Below are 14,385 nucleotides of genomic sequence, written 5' to 3'. Positions count from 1 at the left end.
AGAAAATGGAGGACGTTTCAAATGTTGCTGCGGCGATAGTAGCGCTGGTACAGGAGAAAGAGGAGCCACTCATTTCCAAAAGCTGTGTTTACATTTTGGGTTCAGCAAAGACGTTGTAAGTTAAGTTATTTCATACTTTGAACTCTTTCAGTTGTGTGTAATTGTTCAATAACTCTCAACTAAAAGTACACATTTTCTTCAAACACTGTAATTATAAAGTATATTAAAGTGATAATGAAAATAATTGTGAAACCCCAGTCCAGGAGAATTATATGTTATTGTTAGTTTATAGTTATCCAGATGAATTGCTCCATATAACTATACAGGAGTAAAACCAGCTGACCAAACATGCTGGTTGCTAGGTGATGGGCTGGACTTAGATGAGGTTGGTAGGTAACATTATAGTGCCTGTTTAATGTGATTTTACAATCAGGAGATTTTTGATGTACCTAATTTTCCTGACACCAAAAAGTATTAATTTATTGCCAAAAAATGACAGTGTATATTTTTTTAAGCACTTGGAATGTTTTTAAAAGCAGTAGAGATCCAAACGGAAGTACAAAACGTGCAAAATGTGAATTTAGCTTGATAGGTCCAGTTTAGATTCTCGGAAGGGGGAAATCAGGACAAAAATCGGCATAAAGTCTTGCTGTGAGAACTAGCTATTATGAGAACAAAGACAGTTTCATTATTCCAATTTAATCCTGTTCAGTCTAATTAAATAAACTCACGTATAGTTCATTTTAACCATCTAAGTTCAAATAAGAATATTTCATAGAACCCAGCAAAGCTTGATGTTTTACGTTTGATGTTTAACCAGTTGCCTACTTAGGAAACTCAAGAAATTACCTTTGCTTCCTTCCTTCTTGGACTATGATCTCATGTACTATTTAAACCATTTAGCAAGGAATTTAATCCTTGGAAAATCTCCTAGTGGGTTGGTACCGTCACCGATGCAGACCTCATCCACATCAGTCAAGAGCGGCAGATTGACTCATTAGTTGCTGCCATTAATGCCACTTAAAAGTTTGTTAATCAAAGCTCAGCTTCCCTTAATGGTGAGCAACAGAGTGTAGCCAGTGGTGCTATCAGAGTGCTTTGATCAAGCTTCTGCCTGTTCTTTATCACCCGTTTGGCCCCAGGTGACCCCGTGTGGCCCTGGGTGGCCTGGTGGCGCTGGCCCGGTCAGGTCCGACGGGACTGGGTTTTAAAAAGCGCCGATATCTCAGATGTTCTTCCTTCCTCCTGCCTCTCCAGCACATGAAAGCCAACAGAGGGCACGCTGGTCTGATCCCAGCCACCAACATGAATTTTTGATCAATGGCTGGTGCCTCTGAAGGGCCGTTTCCAACACGGCTGCTCTCACCAGCCTCCCCCCCATGTACTCCTCCCCTTTCCTCTCAGTCTAAAGCTCAGGCAACTCCAAATGTCAGTGATGTTAGTTTAGCCATTGTACATGGCTGACCGCATCTGAATGGGTGACTTGTCCCCAGGCCAGCCCCCTACAATGGCCTCCTTTCTCAGACCGACTTGTTCTCAGCATTTTTGCCCCCTTCACGAGGAGAGGTTTCTCCCTCTGCTCTCAGAGATTTTTGGCTCTGAGGAGGATGCTGGAGCCAAAGTAGAGGCGAAGGAGCTCAGGATCAAGAGAAAGAGCCTAGAGAGAAAGAAGGTGTAGGAAAGATGTGCTAAAGGTGACCAACCCATTATGCTTCCCTGAGCAGGTTAGGATGGGTCTATGGACTAAACAAAACACATTCATTAATTTTTTTCTGCATGAAATCATTCTTAGGAAATGAGATTTTAGTCTGATCACTTCTGCCTATTTTGAGCTTATGAAGATGGCTGCAAACAGAAGCGCAATTATGCAACAGCACATTCTTGAAAAGCAGAAGTAGAGCCTCCTGCACAACTAACAAGAAGACAGCAAGTGGACAATATTTGTCTTTTTCAACAGGCACTGTACAGCAGTAAAACCATCTAACCAAACATGCTGACGCTGAGCTTGGGTTGCTAGGTGATGGACTGGGCTTTGCTGGGGTTGCTAGGTAACAGGCTGGGGTTGCTAGGTGACCTTCTTATTTGTGACGTCACATTCAGGAGGTTTTTTGCAGCGCCTCATTTTCCAGACACCATAAAACATTAATTGCCAATGAAACTTTTTCCATTCATTTTTTTAAGCACCGGGGCTGTTTTTAGAAGTAGAGGAAAACCCAAATGGACGTACGAAAATGTCCCAAATGTGAATTTTGCATAATCCGTTTAATTCAAGAAAGAATTTGCATTTCCTGCAGTTTAAGAATGACAAGTGTGAAAAAGTGTGAGAAGTAAACGTTAGGTGAAAAATAAAGTATGTCCTCTTTAAATATAAAGTGGTTACATATCATGATCTGGTCTTTACCAGGTTGTAAAATTTAAACAATTTATTTAAGGCTTGAGTGTACAAAAACACAAAACAGACTGCACTGTCATTGTTTATTAAACAAAGATGAAGCCAAAGGGAAAAAGCTGTGCGTGCTAACTACATGATATGACTTCGCAGCTCTTAGAACCACTTTCATTAGCAATAACTTAAAATAGTAACTTTAGGATGACTTTATCACTCCCTGACATCTGTGTGGAAAACTTTTGGTCTTCCACACATGACCTACTTTGAGCTTCAGCTGTTTAAATATAAAATACTTTCAGATGAATTTATGGTTCTGTATTGTCAAGTTTCACTCTAGTTGGTTCCTGTCTTGTTCAGTACCAGCCATGTTGGGTGAGTCTCCATTGGTATTGTGTTCCTCACTATGTGGGTGTGAATATGGGCTCTGATGATGTCATTTTGGGCCACCAGTTTCTTAGAAATCTCTTGGCATATTTGTTGGTTGTGGGTTGCCTGGTCCAGTTGATGCTGTATGCGGTCTTCATGCCACAATTGACATGATGCTGGCCCCGCCCACTTGCAGAAGTAGAGCAAACGAAGACAAACTGTTATTATGGCAGAGGTAACGGAACTCAATGCGTTATCCGAGACATTTTTTTGAGTGATCCGTTAGCACGGAGCTCTTAAGCTGTTAGCCAGATTACTTTCAGATAATATATTACATTGTGCAGCATTCATGACAAAGGGGATACCTCAGTATAGTTTTCTTTACTCACCGCTACAGAGCTTGATTTTGTCGTTATGACAAAAATGGGATGTTTACTACCAGTTACCTTCTTGCTGACTAACATGTGGTAGTTCCCATCGATTAGTTTCATTCAGCTGGACATGAGGTGGGCTGCGGTCCAGGATCCATTTCTTGTGTTATTCCAGACTCCTTTTTGGTTTTGGAAATGTAATAAATTGTATTCCACCCTCTACATGTTCTGGGTAATGGCTGTCGGGATTGCATATTCCCCACTGATAACTTCGACTGAGATTATCTATTATTTCCCTAAAAATCTCTCTGACCGCAGCGTGTTTGCCATGATAAATACTGTCAATATTGTATGAGATAAGGGGCATGTACTTGCGACGCTGATTGGTCAGTTGCTGACTAATGCCCTGGAATGACTGGGGGAGGATTGCTCTATGTCAGCATGGGGGCTAAAACGTTTAGACCTCAAGGTTTGACCATGGAATAAATTGTTTAGCAACTTGCTATCTCTACTACTACGGTCTTCTTTTAGATTGAAAGTGGTTGTTGAGATGTTCTTCTAGGAGTTTTGCTAGTACTGTCTTTACTCAGTGACGTAAATCGATGGGCCAATCAACGAATGCAATCTACTGCTAATCAAACTGTTTGTGTACACCAGCCTATTGTACCACCAGTGAGGTTGTTCTAACACATGGGAAAGATCAAATCTGGCTGGAGCTAACTGGGGAAAAAACGGTTAAAGGGCCTAAGGAGCCTGCAAAACAAGCGCACATCATCAATCCTCCACCACCACTATTGATAGTTGGTATGACCACGTGCACTGTGCACCATGGTCCACTTTGGTCTATCTAAAGAACATTACTCCTGAATGTAATGGAGTACATTCTGGTGTACTCCATTGTCAGGTTGACTTTAACCTTCTCTCACTTTGTTGTGAATTAATTTTCCCCAACTCTTCTTGCCTTAGTGCATGAATGACCCAGTTTGGGTCAATCGGTTTACAGTAGAGATGGTGGTCCACTTTGTGACTTCTAGGTGCCCAAGTCCCCTGGTTGCAATACAGACTTAAACTTTGTACTAGAAGTTACTTGTTACCAGTTAGCATTACAAACTGCATTTGACTGGAGCGCATTACTAAAACAAACAGAAATTCCTATAAAAGAGCTTGCATCTGTGAATGTAATTGGGTTGTATTGGACTGAAACTTTTATAAACATGAAATCTGGGTCTGGTTGTCTTGAAAAGTGCCTTCTGATGACATTTGTTGTAACTTGGCACTATATAAATAAACTAAGTTCAATTTGCTCTGGTTTTCTCCAAACATTGTGCTGCGCATCATGACCGTCTCATCTGTCTAAAGGACATTGTTGCTGAAGTCCTGTGGTCCATTCAGACACAACGTTGCAAACCTAAGCCATTCTGTGGTATTTTCTGTAGAGACAACAATTTCTCCTGGCAACCTTTTCAATAAAGCCAAACTTGTTCAGTTTTTTTCTAGCTTGATTATCGTGACCTTTAATATGATCTGATCTTGTATTGAATTTACAAGGACATTTGCTCCTGGTTAGATTGGCGATTATCTTAAATGTTTTGTGAATATTCCTTTTCAGGCAAATCAGGCCAGAAATTGGCATAAGTATCTCGCCCTGTGAACTGCGTATTAGAGATGAGTGGAGCGGCTGTTTATCTGCTGTCGGTTGAGGTGGTTCAGGCAGCTGGGTGTCTCCTTTTGGAGGTTTTGTGGGCATGTCCCACTGGGAGGAGATCCCAGGGAAGACCCAGCACTCAGTGGAGGGTCTTTGTGTCTAGTCTGGCCTGGGAATACCCGCAGGTTCCTGCTGGACGCGGGTTGTTTGCTTTTGCTCTCTTTAACTCCTTATGGTAACCACTGCTGTATATCAATTAGTTTCTTTGCTACATCCCATAACAAGGATGGAGTTTGCATATTCTGCTGAATGTACCAATGAGCAGTGATTTATCTTCCTGGGATTTTTGCTTCCTTTACTCCCATGACCCGGAAATCCCTCTCCATCATTCTGCAGGAGCTAAAGAGGGACAAGGCCTCTGGAAAGAGCTGCGTTCTTCCAAGCGTCGCTCTGGATGGTTTTCATTATCACAGTGTGCCTCTTTGCTTCCTTTACTCATCCATTTCTCCTGCATTTCAAGGCTTCACAGAGAAAACTGTTGAAGGGCTGTAACTTCTCTCTGTCAGCTGCTTCAAAGCCACATTTTGGGACTTGGATGCTGTTTGAAAGGTTATATTTTAGTTTCTGCTGTCACTACCAGCCTAAAGACTTAGACAACATTTAAAGATTTGCTTAGAGTCTCTGGTTAAAACGCGCTGCTCAGTTAAGATTTGCAGATAATAAAAGCAGTATAACCTATCAGTCTTTGTTGATGGATCACTTCTTATGGAGTCAGGTGAAACTCAAAGTAGTTTACAGACGTAAAAAACAGAAGGACAGACTTTTAACTATTTCAAATCCAGCAAAGTAAGGCACAATGTTACCTGACACACTAATATCTGCCATTTGCAAAACAGCCAATCCATGAGCGCCATTTATTGACCTTGGTGCTGATTGGCTGAACCTTCAGGAAGACTGCAGATCTTAGCTTCTGCTGTGCTAGGATGGTAACAGGCGGAACTCTGCTGGGGTTGCCTGGTAACGGGCAGAACTCTGCTGGGGTTGCCTGGTAACGGGGAGTGTTTTGCTGGGGTTACTAGGTCAGGGGCAGTGCCTGCTGATTTGTGATGTTATATTCCAAAGGTTTATAAAATGGCTCATTTTCCGGACACCAAAAAAGATTAACTTAGTTTTTTGAGCTCTTGAGTTGTTTTTAGAACCCAAATGGAAGTATAAAAACGTGGAAAATGTGAGTTATGCATAATGGGCCCCCTTTAACTTTGGAAAAAGTACCAAAAACAAAAAGCTTAAAATGCTATTTAAAATGCAGTTTTATTTTTATCTAAATAAAATTTGGTGTTTGTGGGTGAGCCTGGGGTGCTGCCATCTGCTGAGCGGTCTGGGTTTTAGCTGCAGCGGCGGGGTCAGATGCATCCACATCTGGAGGACACATGGTTAGTGAAGACTGATGCATGAGGGGTGAGAGGTCATCCGGGCTCTTTAATCCAGAGTGAAGATGAAACGTGAAGAACAACAGACATGAACAAACGTCTGGAGTGGCTCCAGGGGAGGAGTGTCTGATCTGCTGCTATCGGGTCAGGATGCCATCATGTTGGCAGAAAAATAAGAGAAAAATCGCCCAGGTAGCTCAACAAATGGTTTATTTTTATTTTCTATGAATTATAACAATATATTAAATATACTTGGTAAGCTAGCATGCTTGCGTCTGGCCTTTGTTTCCCTTTCCTCCTCTCTATGCTCAGACATGTTTCCCTCTCCCTCCCTAAAATTCCCTTCTTTCAGGATGAGGTCACGGGGTCAGGGACTTCGACCTGCCCTGGGGGCAACTGCAGGACCCCCACCCTCCCATCCCTCCTTAAGATATGGGAAGTGGCTGCCCATTTCTTTATTTTGTACACACCTGAGTCCGTTGTTCCTCCTTGGATCGCCTGACAGAGTGCAGAAAGAGCCACTGGATCCGGTTTCCGACTCCGTTTTGGATCGTTAGGACGGATCAGTTAGCTTTAGCTAAGGTGGAGGGAAAACACTGGGAAAATGTAGAAATGTCCCTCAAAAATCTGATTTTTGCATTAAAAATCAAGCCAATATAAAGATTATAGTTTCATCGCTTTGTTTTTGGGGAATTAAATCTGCAAAAATGAAGGTGGGTGAGCCAGTTGCTTCCAAATAATTCCAAGTTTTTTCTTGCCAATTTAATTTTAAATGAAGTACTTTTGTTCTGTGGGTCACTCAGAACATATAAACTGTGTAAATTAGCAAGTCTTAGCAATAGTTGGTTTTAATTTGACATAATTACATTTTAAGTTGGCAAAAAAATGTATTTTACTGGGTTTTTATGTAAAATATCAACAGAAAAAAAAAGACTTACGAGCCTCTTTTTGTAGTCCATGTCATGTCTGAAGTAAAATATGCCCCCAGCATGACAGTATAATGCTGCCACCACCATGTTTGGCAGTGGGAAAGGTGTATTCAAAGGTTTGTGTAGCTCAAAAGTTAAAAGGGGCACCACAAAGTGCCATTCTATAGCACAATCAAGTATCATTTTTACCTCCAGTTGTTGTAAAACACGACTTAAAAAAATTTACTTTCTCTTTAAGAAGCTCCTGCTCTTTTTGACACTTCAGACCCTCAGCACATCATCAGTATGCTCCTTATTGTGCCGTTTACAACCATTCTCTGAAAAGTAGTTCAGATGAAGATCTCTCCAGACTTGCAGTTCTAACAGGTGTTTCCTAATTGCTGCTGCCTCTAGTCTGGAGGAGCTGTAGCTTTGCTCACATCTGATCTTTCACATTTTATTTAGGTTTACAACCTGTCTCTGTTTTAAACTTCTCCATCTCTTCATCTGCACATTTAAATCTGCTTTCTGGTGTTTCCTCTGGTCTTCATGATGCTGTTTGTTCATTAATTTCCTCTAAAAATCTTCTGAAACCTTCACTAATAGCTGGATATACACTGAGAAGTCCTGTGAAAACAAAAAGTTTAATTTTTTAGGGCTGCCAGAGAAAAACGTCATGGCGAACACGGAGAACTAACACTCCAAATGAGCTGGATCACACATCCTCAATGTGAAACACAGTGGTGGCAGCATCAGGATGTGGGGATAGTCTTCAGGAATAACTGGGAAGATGGACAGAGAAAAGAAGATGAGTGGAGTTAAAAATGCTGTGAAAACCTGTAAAAGCTTTGAGACTAGGTTGGAGATTAATGCACATTCATATTTTAATATGGCCTAGTCAAAGTCCAGCTCTACATCCAATTAAGAATCTGAAGCAAAACTTAATTTATATGTACTGATTCTGTGCATCAAATATGACTAATAGTATAAAACAAATTGAGGTGTTTTAAACGTGTTGCAGTGGAACTTGACACTTTTTGTTGGCTCAAACTGAAAGTTTCTCTTTGGTTCGGTTTCTCCTGGTGTTCCTCTCTGTCTGGACCGTCGGGGTGTTTGTTCCACCGCTGGCTCGGCATCAGGATCGTGTCGCCATGCGCTGCCTGCAGGGGCCAAGAAGAGCTGGTTCTCTTTGTTGAAGAGCTGAGGAGTTGTCTGTCTGTCCTTTGAGCTCGGATTTCAAAGGGTGGGTGCGATAAGACTCATCGCTGAGGATCCCTTTAGCTTTTTATTGCATGTTTTTCTGTTTATTCCCAGAGCAGGAGCTCTGAAACGGTTTGAGAAACTAATTAGAAAACAAAAATGTCCCTGTAAACGTCTGACTTTAGGTGGTTTAGCAGGACTTTAAGCTGGATATGAGATTCCAGCCCTCAGTCAGTGGCATTCCTTTCTTCCTAAAATTCAATTATCTTTTCCCATTTCGCTGTTTTTGTTTCCCCTTATACACTCATTTCCTGTTTTTGAGCCACACCAGACAATCGGCAAACCCCCCGATCAGTATGAGACTATATGTGCTATTTACAGCCCCAGGGGGATACCTGTCCTAACTCAGTGCTCCATTGTGATTGCCGTAGTGACACCAGAATACCACAGAGCCGAGGTCCCGACCTCCTCCTGCCGCACCAGGAAAGCCCTCACCTTTGACCTCTGCACCTGGAGAAGAAGGTCACAAAACCTACAGCCGTTGATTAGAAAGTGGAGGAGGAGATGGTGGAAAAGCTGGCAGAGGTGGCTTTTAGTTATTGGCTCTTGCCCAGGGCGGCACCTCAACGAGGGCAACCGGCAGAACTATGCATCTCTACTTTTAGACCACAGCTAAATCATTCAAAAGTTATGGCTCTCGAGTAGGAAGTGAAGGAGGAGATGTTGAAATGATAAAGAAGCAGGCAGAAGTGGTTTTTAGATATGTGGGACATGGCTCTAGCCCAGGGCGGCACTGCCTAGTGGCTGAAGGGGTGGCTGAAACAATGCACTTTTTTTTTTTTTTTTACTAAGTAGTTCTAAATTGATCAAACATACTTTAAAATTTAATTTGATGTTTGTAAAACTTTTATTGTATGTGTAAAAGGAGTTTTCATCGGTTCATTAGCCTAGCAATCTCGCTGGATTTAAGGCTGAGTAAACTGACCCAGCTTTTTCTACAGTGTTTTTTGGTGGTTTAAAACAGAGATAGCATCTAACAAAAGCAGCTAAATGGGAGTGGTTTGCAATATAGCAAGATTGGAATCAAAATGTATGAAATTACGTTTCACGTTGACAAGTTGAGAATTTAAAACGTATAAAATGAATTAATTTTTCCAAGACATTTATTCTTAAATTTTTCCAAAAAAAGTTACTAATAACTGTCCATCCGCTCATCTCTATGTTCTCTAGTGGGTTTGTTTTGGTTGTGGGTAGGGTGGACAGCTCATGCTAGACTGCCACTGCAAAAAAAGATAAAAAATAATAACATAGAACTAATGTAAATAATAAGAGCCTGGAGACACATTTCTTTTCCATTCTTCACTTTCTTCATGTCATCCTGGAAAACCACTTATAAAACATCACCACACTTCCCAACCCTGCTACACAGCTAAAAACAGTCAAAGTGTTTTGCTTGAAATAAAGAAAATTCATGAACCGTGAATAACATCATCCAAGGACGTCTTGTTAGCACAGCAGCGGATTAATTTACAGCGTCGGTTCCTCAAACCGATCACATGTCAGGCTGTTGTTACAGAAATAAAACCTCAGCACTCAGGCGTTGGGGAAGCAGACTCGCCGTAATCGAGCTTCCAGCTTCTTAAGCTGCTTTAGTCCATAATTACACAGCTTTAATGTTTTTACTCAAATTTAGCTGCGTAATGGCCCAGCTGGTGCCTGAGTGTAACTGAGGAAGGTGATCTGTGAGCGCAGAGGGACGGCTGCCTTTATTAGCCTGACTGACAAGAACATCACAGAATCACTCAGTGGGGACCTGATAGTCAAATTCTACTTTTTTCATGTTTTTATCCTTCCATTTGGCTTTCCAAAAACAACCCAAATACTTAAAAAATAGGTATCTTTTTAAGTACTTATTTAAAAAAAAATATTTGGTGTATTTCCAGATACCAAATGTTTTTTGATATCTGGAAAGTAAGCTCTTTCAAAAACCTCCCAAATGTTGAGTCAGATTTAACGGGAACTGTGCCGTAACCTAGCAACCGCAGAAGAGCCGAGCCTCGTTACCTAGCAACCAAAGCTGAGTTCCAGAACTTTTGGTCACCTTGTTTTTCACTGCTGTTTGCACTGTACAATGGCTGCTGGAAAAGACAAGTGTTCTTTTTTGTTGACTTACCATCCAGAAGCCACTTCTTGCATTCCTGTTGGTTGTGCAGGAGGCTCTACGTTTGCTTTTCAAAGATGTATGGTTGTATAATTGTGTATCTGTTGTTTGAGAGATTTGAATTAATAGTTATGTTACTTTAACTTCTCATTGAATTCACTGTTTTAATGTGAATTAAAACTCATTAATTCCCATGTGTTTAAACTGTTTTAAGTGTTAAAACAGAAACTGTTGTAACTTCCCTAAATTAGGAGAATGTCATCTCAAAGCATTAATGCTCAGTATCAAAACATCGGCACTTACGGAATCATGAATTTTCCTCTTGTTTTCTTGCTTTCTTTTTTAAAAGAAATTCCAAATGAGAGAAAATCTTTTTAAAAAGTGGCTTTTACTTCAGTCGTCTCTTCGACAGAGAATCAGTGCCAGGCTATGAACATTTTTGTTTAATTACAAGATTGTAGTCATAATATTAGCAGAGGAAAGGCACAGTTTTACCACAATGTCTTAAAATTATGAGAAAACGTCTTTTTATAAGACTTATTCTTGGCTAACTAGAACTGGCTCCTGCCCAGGGGCCCTTAACCTTCTAACTCCGGCCCTGTGTATGAATACCAACCAGATTCTCTACTTAGTCCACTGGAACAACTGGTGTTCCTTCTGGTTTCCATCTAAGCGAGCCGATGTTGTTGTTTGCTTTGCGCTGTCAGTCGGGCGTTTGGTGCCAAGGTGCCAGTTTGAAACGTCCGCTGCCGCTCTCTGGCTGATTGTCTGCCTGGCAGCAGCCCTCCGAGACGCCCACCTGTCCATCACTGTTTGTTTGCCTGTCCTCTGGCCTGGCGGCTGTTGGGCCAAACCAAAACCATCTGCCCTGCGCCTGGCCCCCGTCCCGTCTAACTGTTATTGCAGTGTAAACCACGGAAACCCCGGCGCTCTGGCACACTTCTGCATTGTATCGGTGGCGTGAAAGGAGCTCGACTGGACCAGAGATTCTCCTGCATGCTTCAGAGAATCATGTCTTTGAGCCCTGAATGTATCTTTTTCCATTAACGACACACTTAAGTGCATCTCTAACTCGCTTCCACGTTGATAAAAACTGAAAACTGCACATTTCTGTACTGCTGTCCAGCTACATACTATAGGAAGACAGAATGCTTAGGCAAAATAAAGTTTTTACACCTGATAGTCCGGTAGTTATTATAGAAATGACAGCAGAAAAAGGACAACATAAATAAGAAGGGAATAGTATACAATATGTCCGTCTGTATAACAGGCAAGAGTCATTTTAAGTAAATACCATTTATATTGAGGTACAGATTATGTTTTTATCCCTGCAGTTGTATGGATCTATGCAGCAATCCTAAATCCTGCAAGTCCTGTTTTTAATTTCTTTGTGCAAAATTGTTTTTATTTTTAAATTTCCCAGAAAGACAAAGAAAAGGAGACCTGTACAAAACAAGGGCATCTCAGTGAAATAAATGTACATTTTCTGCCTCTTCGAATGTGGATTTGTTGAGAAAGTGAAGTTTTGTTGAGAAAGTGATTCTTTACTAATTTATCACAGATCATATCACACTGATCGTCTACAGGTGGAATGTTTTGCTGCTGCAATTTGCTTTCACGCTTCTCTGTGTCAAACAAACCAAACTCTTTATAAATCTGTTCCTCTCCTTGCCTGCGGGGGCACTGCAACAAAAACTACTGAAGGAAGCAACAGAAAAACCTCTGAAGAAGACACTGAGCGTGTCTTCCTTCTTCGCAAAATGTAAACACAAATGGAGCGACGTCAGATTTTAGCAGTTGTAGGATTTCTCTTTTATCTTTGGCAAACACAAGAAGCCATTTGTCCAGCCAGCGACAGGCTAGCATGTTTGTTTTGGTTGTATTTACCCAGAATTCCCTGCGTTGTAGTCCACTTCCTGCTTTCTGGTATACTTATGATAGAGTTAATTCAATCGAATTGAGACCGAGGTTTTTAAGACCAGAATTCTCTTTTTTCTGTCCAAACTGATGGTACAGATTTGGACGTAAAAAACGCTTTAATGAGAAAAGAAGACTTAATTTTTCTCTACATGTGAAACGGGTCATAATAGATGATGATGAATTAACTAGTTTTCAGGTGTCAAAGCTTCCAGTTGCAAATGTTTCTTCTTCTGAGTAAAAAGGTTAATTAGTTTTTTTCTAAATTCTTGGTAACTTTTGGATTAATTATTTTTCTCTCTACCAAATGCAAAAGCAGAGTTGTCCCTTTTTGTAACTTTAAATCTCTCCATCGCCTTCTTTTCACAAACTGCTCAACTGGTCTCTCTTTTTTTATTTTTGCTCTTCTCTCCTCACTTGTCTTTGTTTGAAAACATCTTTCAATTTCCTGGGCAGCGGCCTTCAAAGGGAGCTGGCGGGAGGGTGCTGGGGGCTGAGTGGGATGCCAGAGGCTCGGTGACAGCTGGGAGGCAGGAGACTCCGAGTCGAGATCAGAGGGTTTGAGTTTCTGACCGCCGCAGACACACTGTCATTCGCCGAGCTGCTGCCCCTGCTGCTTTCTCACACACACGCACACACGCGCACACGCACGCACGCACGCACACACACACACACACAGAAAGCGAGGACTAACAGATGAGACCAGGCACTCAGGCACAGTTTCATCTGATCAGCTACAGTTAGCCTTTAGCTGCAATAATTGTTGTGTGAAAGCAATGCAGTTGCAGCGTTGCTGCTACGTTTGCTACGTTTATCACTTTGGAAGTGGTAAACAAAGTAAAAACCTTAAAGGAGTCACATTCATTAGAGATGCTAAGGACAGTGCATTTATATATTTAAGACATCAAACTTTACTGTTCATTAGTTATGTACCGAAGTTTAAACCCTTCTTGGTGTGGTGGGTACTCTTCCGCTAATGAGCTAATTGCACAGCAGAGTTTTAGTTTAGCGCTTTAGCCAGCTTTTGCTAAATGTTTAGCACGTTTAGCTCACCACCACAAACATTACCTGATCAATTATGTAGCTGTAATTTACTTGACTGTTTTGTATTGTTCACTTGAATAAAGTTTGACATCCTTTAAGTTTTGGTTATCGACTATAAAGTTGGAAGTTGATATTTATGCTCTTATTTTGAAGTCTGGACTCTCTACGCAGCCGTTCTGTTTCCCCTCCTCATAGTCTCTCTTTTTTCCTTTTATTTCTTCTTTATTTACTCCAGCAATCTTTTATGAGAAGCTTCTAGGGGGGGAAATCGCTGCTTTTTCTTATCTTTTTCTTTGTTGGATTCTCTGAAGTTTGCCTTGGCAGTTTGACTATCTAAAATGCTGCTGTAATTTCAATAAAAGTTTTCATCACGTCGCTCCCATGGAGCAAAAACCTTCTCAGGAACACCTGTCCTGACTCCACGCCCTTCATCGCACCGCCAAAGGTCTTCTGAGGCTGCAGGGCGACTTGCAACCTCCAGCTTTTATTCCCAGCTGATGATGTAAGTGTTGAGGGAAGAGTGAAAATAATCTTATTCAATTTACATAATGTGTTGACTTTGGAAGTGAAACCGTTCTGCTGGAAGGACCGCAGAACCTTCTCTCTGGCAGCGCTCTCGCTCAACACATTTTAGTGATTAATGTCCTCAAACAGACTTGAAACATCTGTCCCACTTTCCCATCCAACTGTGTTTGGCTGCTGCATATGGCTCTGCAGCTTTAAAGGTGACCTATTATCCTTCCTTGAACATGTTAGGATGGATCTGTGGGCTATTCAGAACATGTTTGGACAAAATCTCTTTGATAATGAGATTTTAGTCTGCTCAGTTCTGCTTATTTTGAGCTGTTTTAGGGTCTCTGTCACTTTAAATCCAAATAATCTGCTGCTGGCCACGCTCCCCCCCCCCCCCCATCCCATATACCCCTCTTTTTTCCTCACCCCGCACCCACGCAC

General features: G+C 41.4%; 1 long non-coding RNA gene across 1 annotated transcript in view; it reads left to right on the top strand.

The window, feature by feature from the left end:
- The first annotated feature begins 6 nt into the window (after window positions 1-6).
- Window positions 7-14,385, top strand: part of LOC106946783 (uncharacterized) — a 43,514-nt gene continuing 29,135 nt past the window's right edge. The window contains exon 1 of the long non-coding RNA XR_001424824.1: window positions 7-115. This is a non-coding gene — a long non-coding RNA (uncharacterized LOC106946783). The remainder of the gene's footprint in view (window positions 116-14,385) is intronic.

The sequence above is a fragment of the Poecilia latipinna genome, unplaced genomic scaffold, assembly GCF_001443285.1.
Source record: "Poecilia latipinna isolate Pla-1442-1.1 unplaced genomic scaffold, P_latipinna-1.0 Scaffold205, whole genome shotgun sequence".
In the NCBI taxonomy this organism is placed as follows: domain Eukaryota; kingdom Metazoa; phylum Chordata; class Actinopteri; order Cyprinodontiformes; family Poeciliidae; genus Poecilia; species Poecilia latipinna.
Note: the sequence above shows the minus strand (reverse complement) of the source record. Positions and strands in the feature narration are given on the sequence as shown.